Source organism: Haliaeetus albicilla, chromosome 16, assembly GCF_947461875.1.
Source record: "Haliaeetus albicilla chromosome 16, bHalAlb1.1, whole genome shotgun sequence".
Classification (NCBI taxonomy): Eukaryota; Metazoa; Chordata; class Aves; order Accipitriformes; family Accipitridae; genus Haliaeetus; species Haliaeetus albicilla.
Genome location: NC_091498.1, coordinates 7,225,242 through 7,241,813, shown reverse-complemented (window position 1 = coordinate 7,241,813; position 16,572 = coordinate 7,225,242). Strand labels below are relative to the sequence as shown.

General features: G+C 46.2%; 1 protein-coding gene across 8 annotated transcripts in view; it reads right to left on the bottom strand.

The window, feature by feature from the left end:
• HIVEP3 (HIVEP zinc finger 3) overlaps window positions 1-16,572 on the bottom strand; it is a 274,785-nt gene that overhangs the window by 142,848 nt on the left and 115,365 nt on the right. For all 8 annotated transcript variants that reach the window (XM_069803395.1, XM_069803400.1, XM_069803401.1 and 5 more), the window contains one exon: window positions 1,111-1,192. The gene's annotated coding sequence lies outside the window, so the exon portion shown is untranslated. The remainder of the gene's footprint in view (window positions 1-1,110; window positions 1,193-16,572) is intronic.

Genomic DNA, 16,572 nt, shown 5'->3' with positions numbered 1-16,572 from the left:
CCCAGCCCCGGCCCAGTGGCTGTCCTGTGCTCGCGCAGGGAATGCTGCTGTGCTGCCCATCCTACACCACCGCGTTTTAGCTCTGAAAATAACCCGTGGCTGCAGATCTGCAACATGCCCTTGGCTCCGTGAACCTGGCGGCAGACAGCAGCAAGCCACCGTGGGATGTGCATCCCTATGGATAAAGCTGTACACTCTCAAGCAGGGAGCAGACAAACCCATTTTTCACTCAAGGACTCTGGTCATCTGTCTCATATCAGCCAAGTGACTTCCAGTCCTTAAAATCCACCCAACACTGGCGCCAGACCCTGGGTTGAGCCTCTACAACATGCTGGTGGCCAGTATCCATGCCCAGCAGCGCAGCACCTTCTTCTGGTGGGTTCTCCAAGAGCCCCATGAACAGTTATTCATTTCCACAAACTTCCCCAAAGCTGGGCAAGTGGCATCCCCAAGGAAGGTAAAACTTCATCAGCAAATGAAGCAACTTTGTGAAGGTTGCAAGGGGAAAAAGGCACAGCTGCAAGGGACAGGGAGAGCAGGCAAGGGAGGATGGGATTTGCGTACCTGCTGGTCATGTTGCTCAGCTACAAGGAAAGAGACCCAACAGTGGCTTCTGTTTCTAAATATTTTATATTAGGCAGCTGCTGGATAAAGAGCCAGAAAGAAAATCACAGCGGCAGGAGAGGCAACCTCCACCCTAGCACTGCAATCCACATCTACTGGGTTCAGAAAATTACAGCAAGCACCTGTATGGGAGCACAGGCTGCTCTGTCTGGGCAGCTACAAACAAAACCAGCGGCACACTGTAAGCAGAAATAAAATAAAAAAAAACAAGATCAGCAGCCTGGATCAGTCCTTGCCCCTCAAAACATCTTTTTCAATGCTCAGTCACTGTGTATCTGCCCTAAGAATTGCAAATCCCTGCAACTGTGTCACCTCAGCAGGGCATAAAACCTGCAGAAACCCCGGCAGAAAGCAAACCTTGAATCACAATGTCAGGCAGCATGGGCAGAGGCTCAAGCCCTGAAGCACTGCGGCCATGGGCTCTGTGGTCCCCTGTGTTTCCCAAATCCCTGGAACAGGCACCAAAGCGATGGCTGAGCCTCTTACCTGTGGACAAGCCGCTACAGGTTCATCTCTCTGACAATTCGAGGAGACTCAGGTGTTCATACGGTGACCTGGGAAAGGGAGCCTGGAGTAGAAAACATGAAACCTTAATGTAATGAGGCAGTTTTAAATGTATGCCATTTATACCACAGACACAGTCACATCCTCTCCAACTGTGGTAGCAACTCAGATACTTTTCTACTTGCTCCCACTGAAACATCAGGGCTTTTGCTTACTTGCCCTTCCACTTCTTATCTGCAATCCCTTCTGCCACCATTTTGGCCTAATCTTTTAGAGATTTTTCTCTATGCTGTCTTCTTCTCACATGGGACCTGGACATTGAGAGCAAATAATTTTTGAAGAATATCGTTGCAGAGATTTTTCTTTACATGTGAAATGATTCATTTCCAGATGTACAAAGACAAGGCACAGGCGACTGGCTGGTGATGGGCTTTCAAGTTATCCTAAAATCAGACCCTGAATGCAAACTGGACCCTGTCCTGACTACTTCAGAGCTGGAAAATAAACACAAGCACTGCCCCAGGCTGCCTGTATGCCTGGCCCTGGCCCTGCCCCAGCCTGCAGTAGGGTGAGCTGCTCCGGGCACAGCTGGGAACTGATCATTCACTTCCAACCTCAGGATCAGTGGGGCTAAGCCTTAATCGAAAACTAAAAATCACAACAGGTAATGGGAAAGTACCCAGGAAAAATAATGTTCAAAAGGCTGAGACTGGCTTAAAGCAGAGCTAAAGAATAAAGTTAGCCATAATGCATCCTGGATGCAGGAAAAAAAAGGCAGCACAAGGAAGCTGCCTTCGGGCACTGCTAATGAAAAGTGCCTTCACCCCAAGGGCAGTGGCCCCACACATAGGGAGGACTGCAGCGGTGACCACAGGCAGCACCCCCACCATGGCATGGAGCATCCCCCATGGCCGACTGCGACCAGGCATGAAAATAAAGCAAGAGGAACAACTGTAGCCTGAAAATCAGCAGCATGCAGGAACAAAAAAAGCAGCTTTGCCCTTGCGTGACTCCACTGAGCTGGAGATTTCTGGGCCCTTTCTAGTCAGCCATTAATTCTCATAATCTCAGACAAGCAAGTGAGTGCTTAGCCCCATTTCACTGATGTGGAAACCGAGGCAGGGAGGGCTGCAGCTTCACAGCCGTGGTTGGACAGGGCTGCACTGATGCCAATGCAGAGCCCACACAGTTCCCATGATCTGCCCTCAGCACCACGCTTCTTCCAGGTCCTTCAGATACACCCATCCATGGTTACTGTTATTGTCTCTTTAAATTTATTTTTCTCATTACGCAGGAGGAAATAACTACAGACAGGTCAGACTCTGAGGATTTAATGGAACTAACACTGTTAGGCCATCCAGCAATTCTTCATAACATCTTTCCCACCATGCCTTCTGCTGCCAGCAATTAGATTAGATAATTTTAAATCGGTATCCTTATTAGTGGCTTCTCCTGAAAGCGTGTTCGCACATACACGCAGATACAGAGCTAGTATGAAGTAACAGAAAACTCCATACGACGTTACTGCAAAAGCACATATGCGCACACATAAATGCAACAGCAGGACAGGACTGAATATGAACACTGAGAATACTTTAAATCATTGTGAACAAAAAGCTAAAGGCACCCTACTCAATAATGCTGGACAAATTAAAAAACATTTATATGTTAATCTTGCAACTGTCTTACAAGAAAATGTTGTTTTAATTTAACGAGGGTGAAAGTCCAGAAAGTGCTACAAAATCAGTTTAACAACCCATAGAGGTTGTGAGTAAATGTTGGTTTTAGCATCAGAACACAGCACCATGGACATGGCTCAATTAATTCCTGAAGCACGTGCGATAAACAAGCATCCCATTTTCTGCTAAATTCTGTTAAGGGACTTTGTTGTCCCTTTCTCAAACATTAATTTACCTAAGGTTTTGCAGAGATCTATAAAGTCCCAGCTCAGATCTCCGACCTGTTCTGTACCTGCCCCCACGCTGCTCCCAGAGAGCCAGCGGCGTTCATAAAACACCAGAAAACACTCACTGCTCTCTCATTCAACACATATAAAACTCCACGCCAGTAAATACATAGACGGCTCATGGGTGCTCAATGATATTACAGAGCCCTGTATACCTGCCAGCTTCCAAAAGGGAAACAAGGAGACATTTATGCAGGTCTCCCTGCTATGGCTGGGCACTGCTGCCATGCATGCGTGCAAAAATCTGCCAAGCTCTGGCTGATCCAGAAAGATCCCACCCTGCATTATTTCTACACAGTCCTCAGCCCGTGTTTCTACTTTCTTTCCTTCTTTCTCTCTTCTTTCCTTCAAGCAGCAGTGTCCAGCAAGGACAGTGGGTGACCCCGATCAACATCCAGGGGAAGTCAGACAGGTCCATATCTCCATCGCTTCTCCCTTTTGGTTAGCATCACCCCTTTCTCACTCCTCCCGAAAGTCTAGGAATTACATAGCAGGCTGCCAAATGGGTGGAGCAAGTGAGGATCGAGAGCTCCCTGGGATGGGAGAGGGTGAAGAAGGGGCTGTATTGGGAGGGGGCTTGCATCTTCTAGTGTATCTTCAATTGGGAGCTGCAACTCCACAGGGACAAGCGCTCCTGCTCAGCAGGATTAGCCTGAGCAGGGTGCTGGAGACCAGTCAAATGGGAAAAAGGGTGGTGCTCCCCACAGTAAGCTTCTTGCAACTGTCCCTTTCTTCCAAAGGCCTTCTTATATATGCAGTGATACCATGACATTTGCTTGACAGCAGCATCATGAAGCATGCTGCAGGGCTCAGCAGTCCGAGCCGAGATGCACCACTCAACCCCAAATCGGATCGCTCCAAAGCCAAAAGCTGTGGGGCCATGTTCATGCAACATTGTTTTGGCAAGTCCTCCCTCCCCAGAAGCAGCAACCTGTAGACCAGGCAAAGAAACAAGCTAACATTGCTGCAATCGCTTCCAGTCGCCTAACAAGCCAGTTCAGCCCTTGCTCCATGACAGTGCTGCACCATGCAGACATGCTCTTTCATGACAGTTTTGCAGCGAGATAACAATCCCGACTCTCCTCACGAAGGTGAGCTGAGATTGGGGGTTGCAATCGCTGCAGTTGGGGCGACGTGTTACTATGCTTTGCTGCGTCCCGCTCCCTGGTGCTTCCTTCTCCTGGCCACTTCTCTCCCCCTGGTATAACCCCCCCTGCTCACTCAGTGGTGCCAAACTTCACCCCAGTCTGGGTTTGCTGACCCTAATTTGGGAGGGCATGTGCTGCCTGCGCTGCCACAGGCTGTGCCACAGCGCAGTGTAACCGGCCGCAGCTGCCAAACTGAGGTCCCCGGTCCCCCTGCTCCATCCTTCTGGTGACCGGTGCATTTAATTATGTGTCCGCGAGTGCACGTGCGGGCTCCTGCAGGCTCTGCTCAGGGAACGCATGGAAAATCTGGCTCCAGTACAGTGTTGCTCTATTTTACCTTCTTTACTGCTTGAAAAACATTTGGCCGTTGCTGGAGAGAGCCAGGCTAGACGCATATATTACAGCGTGCTCCAGAAATAGCACACGCTGGCTTGCACAATTTTGCAGCTAAAAAGGTTCCTTTCAGCTCAGCAGCCTTTCCTGTCCATGGAGCAGCTCTGGAGAAGGCAAACCAGGGCTCCAGAGCCTGTGGCTTGGGATGAATCATTGCAGGAAGGTTTCATGACTTTGAACGCAGGTGAACAAAGCGTGAGTGGGTTTGATTTCCTCTCCCTCGCTGCCAGCTCCTGTGTATCTTATGCAAAGAGTGTAATGAGCTAATTTGTACATTGGAGAAGAAGTTGTACGTCAAAGCTGAGTTGAGCTTTGGCCTGGCAAACGGAGCTGTCTTTGAGGACAAGCTTCCCATGAGCGCTGCCATGCCAGCACATCACACTGCCTGCCTCAAAGGGAGGTCAGTCTCCAGAACCAACAAAGGTCAAGGCTTTTCTCTGGAAGCCACCACTTTGAGCAAAATAGAATGGTTTCTGGTGATACAGGCCATCCTCAATCCACAAAATAAGTACAATTTGTAGTTTGAGTTGGATTCAGACTGGTGATCTCCAGATGAAAAGGTCTTTATTTCCTCAGGTAGGTTCTGAGGTCTCCAGTCAGCCGTAAGAGGTAAGGGCATGTGTTGGAAAATCAAACTGATTTCTGGAATAGTGCATGTTTGCATCAAATTCTGACCTTTTTGGGACCCCATCTCTGAATATAGGCAAAGTATCCCCCACGGTTGTTCAGCGACTGTTCAGCACAGTCCATAATCAAGCATTAAGTGTCAAGTGCTAACGGGAGACCACCATCATGTACAAAACATGACCATGAAACACCCACTAGCATCCCAATCCATGTCTGTAGACAGCATTTTGCAACATAAACCCACTGGAAGTGCTAAAAACATTGAAGAGCGCTCATGCAAATTAAAAAGCATGGTTGATACCAGGAGGTATAAACCAACCAGTTGGTATTGAACATGTGCATCACATTCCCACACCCCATCCAAGAAGTCCAAGACAGCACCACAGGCATATCTGTCTTGCAGGACCTCCACAAGGGATCCACCATCAGTTACAGGGATCCAGCTTAAACTGTGCTTTCAGACTGCACAGATCCCTACTGCCCACACATCTATTACTCGAGGATTTCTAGACCTCCAACAATCTATTTGCAGCAGCTGGTTTTGGACTATCATGTAGCTAGAAATCCTAAACAAATATCCAAAGAATTTTTTTCCTCCATTCTCTCAACATAGCTTCTGGGTGGGGAAAAAGTTTAGGGTATCCTCGACATTGATGTTTGCACTAAGTTAATCACAGAATCACAAGGTATTTTGTTCCCTCATATAACGGGCTTGAATTTGGAATATGACAAGCCAGCACAAACTTTGTCCACTAAATCGACACATGAAGAATTGTATGTCATTTTTAGGAGTGACAGGACATGCGTTTTGCTAGCAAGTTTAACACCTGTTGATGAAAAAGCATTGCATGCGTCATATCCGATTGCCTAAGATCACATGCAGCCCCAAGGACCCAATGCAGAGCAGTGGATAGTTGCACTAAGGCAGAGCTGTGAGCAAGGGGACACCAAAACATGCCATATTAGGTCCTGGTCCCTATTCTGAGCTCTGACCCCAGTGACTTTCTGCAACCTCTGTGTAACCTCATTTGCGCTGCGAGGGAGAAAAGTGACACCCACCCCTGAGTGGAAGGATGCAGCCCCAGCAGCAGGCTGGGTCACGAACCACACAGGAAGACCAAGCGCTGCCTGCGAGGGGAAACCAGAACTCCCTTCCCTCCATCAGGGCTTGTTTTATGGGCAAGGCTCACTTCCAAACACATGCAAGATGAAGACCAGCACACAAGGGTTATCACATACATCCATATCCTGCGAAACACATGCTGTCTGGTAGCTGTGCCTCTCTTGCTTTCCCTTTTCCCCACAAGTAAACTCCTTTTTTTTGGAAGATAACACTGTTCAGAGTGTCCCCATCGCTCAGAGATAAAGGGAAAATACAGAGTCTTGGTATGAGCGTGCTAGAGGAGACAAATGCCATTGCCTAGACATCATTAGTACCTTAAGCAGAGCCTGCAGCTATAGGGAAGGGCTTCCTATGGCTAATACAGGCTCTTTGCTGTTCACATCCCCTGCTCTTAGCCTTATCTGATTGCTGTTTTGCAGGTTACAGCATTAGTATGGATCATGTTGGGTCAGAGGCTGCAGAGGTCATAATCTTCATCCATGATTTGCGATTTACTGCTGACTGGTGACACCAGTGGCTTTACCGGTAGCATTAACTGTGATGTTCTGGGGACACCAAAAACAGCATTTACATTTCAACCTTTACTGCTGTGAACTGGCTGGGCTGTTTCAAACACCAGAACAGCAGAGAGCCCTGTGTGCCTCTCTTCCTACTAAGGCATTACAGACTCTTTTTACATAATTAACCCAGACATTTTGCCTAGCATACTTGATTTAGTGCGCCTTTTTTAAGGGGGAAAAAAGAAGAGACTGAAGGCAGCTGCTTGCCTCCTGGATTGCAGGAAAACTTAGGTGCTTCACAACCTGGAAAACAGAGTCCAACATTTTTTGAAAGTCCTGGGTGGTTGTTATAGCAACATACGCACGTGTGTATGTGTGTGCATGTGAAATAAATTCAAACCCAGGTTGTCAAGGGCAACACAAGTCAGCTTCGAAGTCACATCTAAATCGCTGTCTTGCCTGGTGTCGTCTGAAGGCAGCAGCCAGCTCCAACAGGGACCGGGAAATATCCTGATATCTCACTGCTGGTGCCAGTTGCTGGCTGAGAGCTCAGCGCCATCTCGCAGCTGATTCAGCTCCTTAAGAAGAGGGTAATTTTCTTTATCCTGTTTGCTTCCTCCTCCCTTGCAGGCTGCCACAGCACCTTAACCCAGCTGGGTAAGACAAGCTCATGGCTCCCTCCCAAACAGATGGCTGCAAGGAAGGTCCAAAAATAATCTAACCCATTTGCCTGCGAGTTTTGAGCCTGCTTTGCTGATTGGCAGACCCTCTGGAGACCACCAGAAGAAGCAGATGGTCAAGACATGAGATCAGAGCTGGAGACGGAGATGTCAATCAATAGGTTGGAGTACCAGGCTCCGGGATGTGGTACAGAGCAGGCAGCTACAGCAGTGTTAAGCAGGTGAGGGTGCACGGTCCCAGAAGGACAGGTATTTGAGTAATGAGGCTGGCTGCGAAGTCTGGTTTTCACTTAAAAAAAAAAAAAAAAAAAAAATCACAGCTTTGTCATGCAGCAAAAGTCAGCTTTTATATTGTTCCACCCCTGGAAGGATGTGCTGAGCTTCTGTCAATCCCCCCATCAAACTCTCAAACAGAAGTACACCAAAAAAAAAAAAAAAAAAAAAAAAAAAAAAAAAGTAAAAAGTGAAAGAACAACCATATAGCCATTGCAGAACTAAGAGCAGGGCAAAATCATGGGAAATCACAATAGTTGTAATGTCTCTAGTAGCACATTCTGTAATGAGATTTCTGGGTAAAAAAAACTATTCAGTATATCTTTTTGGATGTTGGGCTACCCGCAGGCTGTACTGGTACCCTGGATCAGAACATCAAAACCAAGGCAGCAGCAAAATTACCTCCTTCATCCCTTTACACAGGTTTTTGGCCAAATGTCTCAGGGTGGTGCTATTCCACAGCGTGCTCTGCACAAGGCTGTAACACAAAAACTCTGGTGTGGTCCAAAAGCCCATTTAGGGTGAGGGTTTCATGCTAAAAGATGTGGTCAAACTACCATGTGTCCAGGAATCAGTAATACAGTGCCTGGAGTCTGGCAGCACTGATACATTTGGAGAAGTTAAAGGAGCCATATCTGCATGTTTCACTTAAGTAAAAAACAACAACAACAACAACAAAAAAAAGTGGGAGGGAATAAAAGTCTGCAAATAATTGATGGGTATAAACGCTGGATTGAAAAGAAATTATCTAGGGAGTGTATTTTCCTAATGAGGTAGATTATGGAAAGGAGAATTTAGCCTGAGTACTACAAAAACAAGCTACCAGAGAGAAGAGAAACATCTGAGACTGGAACATCTCCTAAGGAAAGTGGCAGCAGACCCATGAATGCATTTACCACTAGGCTGGGCAAAGCCCTAGAAAATGGGCTATATGGCTCTGCTGAGCACTGGCTCCTGGGAGGAGGACTAAATCTGATCTAACCTGCCTGTTCACCTTCTGGTTCCTGGTTTTCCAGCAGTTCCTTTCCCCAGCATATTCCTTAATGGCAAGGTTGATTTTTTTCACCCGTGCTCACGGTACAGCAGGACTTTCCAAACTTTGTTTCCTTGGGCATGTCAGCAGCACTGACACAGCAGCAGCAGCTCCTGGCCGCGCACAGCCCAGTTAAGCCTAGCAGGACACAAGTCACAGTTTGCAAATCCCTTTTCTAACGAGAACCTCATCTGCATCATCAAAGACAGCAAACAGAACCTGAAAGCAGTATGTTCATATTGTTCCTGCTATTTGGAGCTTGTCTCCCATTTTCTAACTGTATCAGGGACATAGCTTACACCTATTAGCATCCATGAACTTTACTGGTATACTCCAAGGTCAGAGACTACTGCATACAGCTGTAGTTCAATTAAAGTCAATACTATTTTAATTCCCTTTTGTGACTTACTCCATGCACTTATTGTTGATACAAAGTGCTGTGTTAACAAACTTGGAAACAGAAAGCCTGTTTATGGTAAAATTCATCTTTATGCAAAGCAAAAGCACCAGAAATCCCCTGCACCACCCAAATCCTCTCATCAAATTCTCAGGCAGTAACAATATTTCAGCATTATTCAAAAGGCATGTAGGCTTTGCACAGACGTATTTGCAAAAAAAGGCAGATGTCTGTGTCTATAAGGAATGCCTGGACACCCCACCGTGCACCCTGAATCCCCGACCCCTTCATCTGAAGCATTCCTGCAGGTGTTTGAGAAGCTGTCTGGAAAGACCATTGCACACGCCCGCGGTGGCTGATGGCAGCTTCGGGGCAGACCGTCCGGACAGACAACTGCGCAGGTGCCGCGCCACGGACAGGCCGCTCTGTGCTGCCCAGAGGCTGGGGGGGATGAGAGGTGCTCCGCACACCTCTCAGCACCAGCTCGCAGGTGGCGATTTGCAGCAGTGACCAGAGAAGCAAAACAACGTCAGCCGTTATCTTTGTTCGACACTTGCTGTTTTAAAGGCTTACGCTTACCCTTCTGTCAAAGCGAACAAAGACTGAACACATCGGGTAGCCCCCGAGAAGTCTGGACCCCATCTCCTATAAAACAGAAACCCCCGACCACACGCTTCTCGTTAGGAGCCAGACTACTATTGCACACAGCTGACTGGGTAATTTTAGCTATCTGGAGAGTGCCAGGAGATGACAACATTTCTGAAGGACCGTCTGGAGAGGTGTCTGCAGGAGCCGAGGCAGAGCACCCGTCACCACCCTGCTAACTGGACAGTGCCCAGGTAATACCACTAAGGTTCATTACTGGGTACCCCCAAACTAAGACCACTCCAGGCACAGAGAGCGCTTAGAAAGACTCTTTACAAAAGAAACTGTCATGAATGTAGACATTTGTTACCCCGCAGCTTTATTTTTTAACCCGCAGTGCAATGTTGCTATAAGAAATTGAATACTTGAGCATTAAGTATGTGTTACAGTGCTGCCTTATACAGCAGCAAAGTGATTAATTAAAATTTACAAGAGTAATCCAAATGCCTAAACATGTTTCTTGGCGGTAACTCCTATAACCTGCTGCCAATAACATCTCAAACTAACGACAACCCCAAAGTCAACCTTTGGGAGCCATGAAGAGTCTCTCTGAACTAAGCCAGTTGGTAACGGGAGAAGAGCAGAGAGATACACGATTCTTCAGGAAAAACAAAGCACGTGAATACAATAATGTCTGGGATGTCTGGCTCGCGCTGAGAATAGCCCCATCCCAAGTCACAAATACTGGCCAAAGCCCAGTTTTGTTAAGTATTATGCTGCAGCATTGAAAATGCCGTATAAAACAGTGAAACAGCCAAGTTCACATCCAGCTCCGCAATCCGTGAGAAGCTGAGCACTTCCAGCTAACATTGAGCCGTGCCAAACACTTTGCAAAATCAGAGGCTAAATTATTCCCTGGGAGGATTTCTTCATAAAACACCAGAGGACACAGATATTGATCACGCTTCTTCCCCGCTCCCCCCAAATCTGCTCGCAGAATATAATCCAATAACTTGATACTTTGGGTAACCTTTGAAAACCTAAAATTGAAATTTCCCAGGGGCAATACTTGAGACTAAATTAGAGTTGAGGGGGTAAAACTGGGGTTAAAGCTGTTGATATAAATGGGAAAAAAAGATTCAGGAAAATGTCACAGTCAACTATGGCAGGTTTACAGAGGTGTAACCTGTCAGAGCCGGTCCGGTCACTGGAAGCTGGTTGAGACTCTTTAAAGGCTGATCTCGCTGTACTATTCTCTTAACAACACATTCCTCTTGCAATGTGTAAATAAATGCAAAACTTTTAGAGTGCTGAACTAATCTATACTAACTGTTAGAGCAACTCTTTGTATTTAATTATCATTGCTAAATGATTTCAGTGATTTCAAAGCACACTAGCTGCTTACTGGTAATGATTTCACTGCCATGAAACAAACCTTGCAACGATGAATGGGAATCTTACTCATGGAAACACAGCTCATTTATAACTTTATTTTAGACACTTAAATTAGTAAGGATCAACTCAGCCCTACTGGAATAGTAATTTTAGCAGCACAGTCAAAAAACAAATGAAAATAAAATGCCTTACCCCAAGTAAAAATAATTGTGCTGTCCAATCACTTCTCTAAAGAACCCTCTCAGCTCCCCCCTCCAACTGGAAATTTGTCATGGCTGAAGTCCTGGATTTGGGAAGGAGATCTTTATGGCTTCCATGAAAATTCACTCCATTTCGCCAAGTTACACACACCTGAAAATCGTCGTCTGCCCTTACTTGGGGCTAAAGTCTCCAGTCCCTCCTTGTCTCCTACATTTAAATTTGGGGCACTGAATTCCCTGCTGCAGCCCACGTACCATACTCGTGGGGAGGCACAGTGATCATGCCCTGCTTGCAAAAAGCACAACAGCCCCTTAAGAAAGGAGCACTGGACTATAGGAGCATACTTTCATGTGCTCTAGTCCCAGCTCTTCTAGCAACCCATGATAATGTCATGATTTCCATTGGCTATAATATTGAGCAACATCTCCTATTGATCTTAAGAGCCAGGCAAATATAATTCAAAACTCAGACAAATAAGATAGCAGAGAAGTTGCATAAGATCAGTTCTGGCACAGCTGGGAACAGACTCCAGGACTCTGATTAAATCTGGCAAATCTCACCCAGTCAGATACATCCTGCTTATCCCAGTAGCCAAGTTTACTTGTGCTGTCTTGTGCTCCTAGACCACCTCCCCATAGGAAGTCCTGGTTTTCACCAGGTCTGTGCCACCTGTTAAAGAGCTGTTTAAGCTAATTAGCAAACTTGAGCTGCGTATCCCCATAAACCAGCTCACATAAAGGGGACAACTCACTGGTGCAACCAGTTTCTTGCGCAGCAGCAGCGAGGCAGCGTGCTCCGCAAGCAGAAATGGGAAGGTTCCCGGTCCTGCAGGCAGCGCAGCACTGCCCCTGTTTGCTTTTTCTAAAAATCATCGGCAGTGAGAGACGAGTTTTAATTAAAGAATGTTTATTTGCAAAGTTGAGAAATGACAAAATTACGGCTGGCTCCACAAGTTTAATTCGTTCCATTGTGCGTATGAACTGGGTTTTACATACGTGAAAAGGTACTTTTTTTCCCTTTCTTTCTTTTTGTGTAAGTTTTATATAACTTCTGCTTTGTTCTGTTCCCGGATGGCCGATGAACAAGGTGGAGCAAGCCAAGAAACCAAGGCTAGTACTATGTAATATCAGACAAAGCTGACCTATTATCTAGAATATCTTAATGTTTTTTAATGTTGTTTTCATGCAATTGCATTAAATTGTCAGATAATCTAATTCAAATGGGAATATTTCTCCTCCTAAGCAATAGTTCATTGTCCTTAAAAGCACCAAACTCGGGGTCTGCTCAGCGGAGAGGAATGCTGATGACTGACAGATGGGTGGATAAATGGTCCTCAGACAAACTCAGGCTTTTTCCTCCCAGGCTGTTAACTCTTTAACTGCACAGACTGACCATTGCATTAAAATCTAGTATGGCTACTAATTTATCACAGTCATTAACTGCCCGGAGCTCAGATTTTGTCCATAGCCTCTGTATTTCAAAGAAGCAACCTGTCTGCACAAGCACAGATGCTGTGATGTGATGGAGTGCATGACATAAGTCCAATTACTTGGGTGTCAGTATTTGCAGAATTTCTCTATCTATAGACTCGAAGTCGTGCCTGATGTTACTAAGCATCTCTATGTCTAAACTTATGGCAGTTTTCACTGCATTTTTGTGCAGTTTCTTGAAAGGAGGAAAGTAGTGGCACCTCAGGTTGGGCACCGAAACAGTACCATCCTTAAGTACCAACACAGAACAAGACGGTTAATTAAAAGTAACCTGATAAGTACCTGGGCAAGGAATCCTTAGTGAGGGCAAAGAACTACAGGACCTGAAATAACAGATGCACTCATCTCTAACCAGTTAAATAATTTTTATTCCATGCTAGCGCTCAGTGTGGTTCATAAATGTTCACTTATAAAATGTGCACTCCAGGATGCTGGAGTGTTTTACGTGCTTACACTGAAATACGCTCCCCGTCTGTCCTGCCCCCTGTCGAATCTCATCTTCCTGTGCTCAGTTACTGTGTTTTAGCTCCACACTCTCAACATACCAATTTTAGTTCACCATCCCTCAAAAGCCTCCAGTTCCTTCCCATTACTCCTTAACTCGCAGGAAAAAAACCCCACTCTCCTCTGAACTGAGCACCCCAGGGCAGGAATGAAAGGTGGTGCCTGCACCCAGGGCAGCTGGGGGATGCTGCCTGCCCCCTCCCAAGGCACCTACAGGTAGGAGCGTTATTGTTGGTATTTATCACTCCTTTACTGTTACAAGGGCATTGTGTCAGGAGACCCATTTAAGCTCTATTATAACTCCTTTTGACTGACAGGCAGAGAGTAATGAGTGTCATTGCCTGAGGAAGGCCAGACGAAAAGGAAGCTCTAAATAGACCTGTCAGAGAGATGCTAAAGAGACTAACACATGAACTAAATCAGCGCCCAATACATAAAAATCTTTTAATCTACTGTCTTTCAATTTTAAATGTTTACCAAGGCCCAGCATCTATAATGCTGCATAGGTAATATGCTTTTTCTTTACAAATAATTCTAATGACCCTTCTAAGTATATGCCTGGATTTCTTTTCATGAAAAACAAGAAAAAGAGGAGGAGAAAAGAAGCGGCAGGCTGCCAGGGATCCGAATGCTTCAGTAGCTGACAAAAGACAAGAGAATTTGGGCTGATTTTCTTTTTCTTTTTTTTTTTTTTTAAAAAAAGCAGCTTTGGAATGATGAATTCACAAGTTGTTATGGGAACTAGCAGCACAGATGATGCCCCAAAGGAGCACTGAAGAATGTCTATAGGATCTGGAGGGATAATAATGTAATACAGACGTCTGTAATATGCATGGTTTTCACCAAAATTGTATGACAATTTGTAACCTAATACTCGCAGTGCACGGTCTGTGTGCCAGCACGAAGCCATAGCCCGTGCAACACATCAGACCAAAACTATGTGGCTGGGGTGCTTGATGGCGGCTCTGGCCCTCTCCCAGCCCTCCCTGGCCATCAGGAGAGTAACCCTCCTTGTTTGTTTGCTTACTTTGACAACGCATTAATTTTCGTTCACGCTACCTCACATTTTCCAGGACCTGTGTGCTTGCAAACTACTGTACTCGGAGCACATGCGTGTGCTGGGGAGGGACGAGCAGGGGGGGAGCCGGCATCCATGCCAGCAGCACTTGGAGATGCTGCTGGTGAGGACACGAAGGTAACTGAGGCCATCACCTCTGCACAGATGACACGTGCAACTCTCCTTCCCAGCCTCCTTTTGCGTGGCAGAAGGGGATGTGAAGTCTGGAGGAGGACTGACACGCTCTGCCCCCACTCCTGCAAACCCCAAGAGTGATGAGTGCCCGGCTGTGCTTCCATCTTTGTGTGGATGGACAAGGCATTTTGCAGCTCTGCACATACACAGGCATGCTCCAAGTGTTAGGCAGGCTGAGGGTTTTCTCAGCACTGAGAAAGCTAAAGCCTGTGGGTTGTTTTCAAAAGGGGAAGATTTAATTTATAAACACCTTCATGCATATTTTGGCTTTTAAAGGAGAGTTACAACAGAGGCGGCACGGAAGAGCTCTTACTACATGGGTCATATCTAAGCCTAGGGTTTACATATATGTAAGGTGTCTTAGATCTATGAGTGATACGTAAGCATAGACAGGACTTGACTTACAACAGTCTCAACCTCAGGTGGTGTTTGTAGAACACATAACAGTATATACTACAGGCCAGATCAGGAATATTCTTCATTGACCGACACTGTCCAAATGCCTTGGTCAAAGCACCAAAGCAATGTAACGTCCTTGGGACAACCTGGTGTGGGAGCAGACCGCGGACGTGCCACAGTAACCAGGGGCTTCCAGACCATAACTGACACGTGTGGATTGAAAAGAGCTTGGCCATGCCACAGAAGATGCAGGATCCCAGATGCAACATTGAGATATTACTGAGCTATGTGAAAAGCACTCTAACAAATGCTTCTAGAGCTCAGACCCACCTGCCAGCATAGCCCCTGAGTTTGTCCCCGTGCTTTGTAACTACAGCCTAGGAGGTATCCTGACCCCATGGGGAAATGTTAAAAAAGTTGTTCAGAAGAAGGGTAGGGCAAAGTCCCACATCACTGTAGCCTATTATTTGCTCAATAGCAATGCCTATGAGATGGGAATCAGCTCAGCAACTGGGCTCAGTTTCCAGGTCTTTGTGGGGGCTGTGGTCTGGAGATAACAGCAAACCTCGCTGTGCTTCCCCTGGAGCTGCTGCTCACACTTGGAAGGAAGTCCAGTAAAACTGTAAAGGTACCTCTTGATCTGCCTTCCCAAAACCTCTTTCAAAATGTACTTTGCTGAGCTGTTTATGCAAATTCTTGCAAGTCAGCTTGACAGCATGCCAGTCTACCAGCAACCACGCAAACCAGCATTCCCTCATCCCCCTGCACTGCCTGTGCTCAGTTGGGCAGGGGCAATCCAGAGGGAAGCCACAAGACCAACCCATTTTCCATGTTGCACACCTGAAACATGGGCCTACCCAGAATACACTCTCCAGATTTATGCCTGGTGTATATTTATATTTGGGTTATAAATAAAGTGTGTGGCTTGCCATTCAGTCCTACTTCAGTGTTCATGCCTTCGTTTCACCTGCCCATCCAAGTCCATTAGCCTGCTCTATTTTTCCAGCTGTCCTTTCAGTCTGTGCCAGGAGAGGGCTCTTGGTCTCCTTCCCCTTTGTAACCTTCAGCACACCAAAAGTTATAGACTGCATCAAATCAGCACAAAAGGAAACATTTCCTACACCAAAAGCTCACAAAAGCCACATTAGGGAGCCCCATTACTTGTACAGAGGTTAGAAGACTCATTTGTGATTTTTTTCTTCTGCACTAAAAGACCTTTCCTGGAGTTTGGAAGAACCAGAGAACTGAGAGTTTTAACACAGTACCTGCAGTTTGCATTTACCTAGTGATTTTCTGGAACCTCTTGCCAAATGTCTGGCTGTGTGCTCTTCCAGAAGGTAATAAAAAGCCTGTATCATGCTTTCTCTGCAGAACTACTTAATGGGGTTAGGAGGTTTGTTCTCAATTTCATATTAACTCCAAGTAAGGATACGTATTCTCAGTATTTGCTGTGCTTTCCTCTTTTTCCAAGCCACCAA